Below are 3,754 nucleotides of genomic sequence, written 5' to 3'. Positions count from 1 at the left end.
TATATAGCTTACTGCGGTAAATGTATCGGTATATAAAAGTATTTTTTTCAGAAAATCATTCATTTCCGCATTTTCCCCTTAAAACATCATATCCTCATATAATGTCAGCTTGATACTATTTACCATAATTTATGCTATTAATTTACATCATAAATATTTAAATCAGGCTAAATGTGGGTAAACTCCTCTGCAAATAAAAAGATCTGAACGGAGTTTAGGTGGGTTTCCCTCCACTACATCCCTGGCTGGGTAATTGCAGCTGCCATGACAGTCTTTACCACATGCAGTACGGAGCCGCACATATGCTTGTTATAATAGGTTTATTAATTTAAATATATAATGTCGATGCATTGACAGTGGATATTATCTTAGTAATGTTAGGTTATGAGTTGTGAAAGTGGGTAGTTGTCGTGGCCGAGTGGTTAAGGCGATGGACTAGAAATCCATTGGGGTCTCCCCGCGCAGGTTCGAATCCTGCCGACAACGGTTGCTCCTTTTAGCCCGGCAGCAGCTAGCAGGTTTGGCGGTGTAAAACAGGAAATAAGTCGAGGAGCTGCAGATGTCGACATTTGAGCGCACAACACCATGTGGCGTCTGAAAAGGTAACTCCAGAGATAATTCAGATGGTAAGGACTACGACTGTGCTGGTTTAAAAACGATGGAACAGCGCCTCCCTCTGCTGATGTCATATAACAATAGCAATAACAGCTTTTTTATTCCAACAAACAAATCAAGGTTATAGTTCAGTTAAATTCAAGAGTAAAGCTACAACTGGTCCATTTACACCCGATTGGAGACTGACTTTGTAGGATGTGTGATCTTATCCAAAGGTGTTTCTTTTCTTCGCAGTGGTGAACAGGATGAACCTGAAAATGTGACCACAGATTAGGTCTCCCGTTCAGTGTCAACGATAGAATAAATAACATGTAAATTTAGTCTTAGAGTGGGCTTTATATCAGGGCTACACGTATTATCATACACGAGTTGAAATTCTCAGGAAGTTGAAACACTATATTTGTTTTATTGTACCGTAGATACAAGAGTCTGAAACATTATCAGCCGTGCTACTATCTATTTGGCATGTAGCCATTTGCCTCCAGTGGGTGGCGGTAATATACCATAGATGACCAGACAGAGACAGAGCGCCTGGGCCACAGGACGCCAAGCCAGCTCGTGTAGACTTGGATGTAACTGAACATGTTGGGGATGGAGGAGCCCCACTTCACACTGGAGCCCTGCTCCTCCTGAGCCCTTCCCCAGTTCACACTAAAGGTCAGAGGTCACTGACTGCCAAAAAGTATGATTTCTAACATGTTTGTATGAATTGATAATTGTGATCATTTTGGCTCTATTTCTTTACAGCGACTTGAGTGAACTGACTCAACACCTATATGTTAAGTAAATGAAGGTATAGGCTCTTCTCCCATATGCCACATCGGTGCTGTACCTGTGTGAACATAAAGAGTTTTGTTATGCTTGCTAGGTATTTATGAGACATTTGGCAGTGGCACAGTAATAGAACACCATTCAGAGATCTCTCCGCCTGATAAGTAACAGGATGGCAGCGGTACAAAGAAGCCAATGTTTGCACTTCACAGGATATTTGCATTTAGTGTAGCCGAAGTTCAATGGTGACTTCATTCCTACTAGGATATCATGACAGAATATGCTAAATAATTCCAATGGTTAAGCTCTGGAAAGCTTTGGCCTTGACGATGAACTTTGATAGCAGATTGCCACCTAACGTGACCCTAAATCAGGCCCTCGGCAGCGACCCAAGGTAAACTTGGGTCACTGTGTTTCCCAGTGGGGAGTGGAGAGGGAAATCAACCTTTGCATGTTAGATAATTGCATGAACTCACATGGCTAAAATAATCTGGATGATATGAAAACTGTGTATCATATATCACACGCCTGTACAGGGCCTATAGATTGTTTCCATGAAGTCATGCTTTATACTACTACAGGAGGGAGTGAACTCCTCCACAGGTTCAACTCCTCCCCAGTGAACTGCTGCCCATCCATATCTTATCATTAGCAGCAATAAACAGGCAGAAATAGATCCAGACTTCAAACTAAGGAAAGGAGTCAATGGTGTTTGTTGTTTTAATCTCCAGCTGGAGTCACAGATTATCTCCCATGATATACAGCAGAGGGCAAGGCCTTCACTTCACATTTTAATATCTACATTCTACTGGGGCTTTGAGCAGTGTTCAATAAATCTCAGTGTCCAATAAATCTCAGTATGTGAACCGCAAATCTCTTTTTCTCTTTTCCAAGCACACAATTATTGTTTCGTGTACAGCATGTACTGCCCCAAAAGAGATTGCATGTCTTAAACCTTCCAAAGCCCGTCTTCTTTTTGATTGACCACAAATGCCATTCACGAACAAACACGTGAATGCATATGTGTGCGTGCGAGACTGCACTATAGACATCAATGGCTGTAATTATGATAGAGGGACTCGCACAAACAGGTCACCAGTTCACACGCTGATAATAATCTTCTCTGCACGAGCTGTCCTCACTTGCAAACCTTAAAAGCTTCTTAAAACGTGTAGGTCACTGGGTTTTCAGAGCCGTCCTGACTTTGTTGTCAACCCCTCTGGTGGCACCATATGGCGAATGGCCCAGTCAAACCTGAAAGGGAAAACACTGTGGCATAGTCTGTGCTTAGGCTTTGGACTTTGTAAAGGCTTCCAAGAATTATGGCAGACCGATTATGAGTATTAATCATTTTTTAAAATGACTGCCAGTGCAACCAGTGCTCAAAGGTGGCCATTGTGCAAATGTCTCACCGGGTTACATTGCTGTTAAATGTCAGAAAGAGGATGAAAAGAGGCACTGGGGCAGGCTGATATCTCCTACAACTACAATAGATTACTTATGATAGGACTAGGGAGAGGACAGAGGCATTGATTGAACAGCCTCTGCTTAAGGCAGCCTGTGACAAAGACAAAGGCAGAGGGGAGCCAGATTGCAGAGAAGCGCTTAAGTGCTGCACAGGAAACGAACTCAGTATCTGGAGCAGACGGTGCACCAGACCGTGGATAATGCAATGTTAAGTTTCTCACTGGGCTGCAGCAGCGGCAGCAAACCGCTGCATGCACACGACCCCGGGGCGCCGCTCCGAGACGTGAAGTGATCAGCTTCCTCTTCACCGCTCCTTCAGATCAGCTGAAGCCCGCACACGGCCGGCACCTCGAGTCAGGGGCTTTGGACGTGCTTCGTCTTCAAGCGAGGCCTGATGTGTTGTGTCGGGGTTTACGTCAAACCAGAGTCTGACTCACTGCCACGCGCTTCAGTGCTGCAGTCCCTATAAATCACACTCTTGTCAAAGGTTGAAGATGTATAGCCTGCAGCATGTAGCCCCCCTGGACATCTTTAGATCAGAGATGAGATGATTTAATGTCAGTGTTGGAAACCATGAAGCAAGACACAGGAAATTGGCAAGATCACTTAAGATGTCCAACAGGATGAACCCCTTAACTCCCATTCTTGTTAGAAACACCAATGACAGACCGCGCAGAATGATTTTCTCATTTTTTAATAATTGCATTTTATTAATTGAAAACAAAACAAAAAACAAATGCAAATAAAAAAAAGAGCAAAAACAAAAAAACAGTATCATTAGGTAAGAGAAGGCGAGAGACACTTAAATAAGAAGAGTTCCATGTTGGTAAGGGCAAAGGTGAAAGAGGGTTGATGTAGAAGGAGGAGGGGGGGCGGGGGGCGTTGTTTGATGGGACAGGTT

The 3,754-nt window shown here is 43.5% G+C and overlaps 1 non-coding gene across 1 annotated transcript; it reads left to right on the top strand.

The window, feature by feature from the left end:
• The first annotated feature begins 404 nt into the window (after positions 1-404).
• Positions 405-486, top strand: trnas-aga (transfer RNA serine (anticodon AGA)). The gene has a single exon. It is a non-coding gene; the product is annotated as a tRNA-Ser (tRNA).
• Positions 487-3,754: the final 3,268 nt, after the last annotated feature.

Source organism: Centroberyx gerrardi, chromosome 7, assembly GCF_048128805.1.
Source record: "Centroberyx gerrardi isolate f3 chromosome 7, fCenGer3.hap1.cur.20231027, whole genome shotgun sequence".
Taxonomy (NCBI): Eukaryota; Metazoa; Chordata; class Actinopteri; order Beryciformes; family Berycidae; genus Centroberyx; species Centroberyx gerrardi.
Note: the sequence above shows the minus strand (reverse complement) of the source record. Positions and strands in the feature narration are given on the sequence as shown.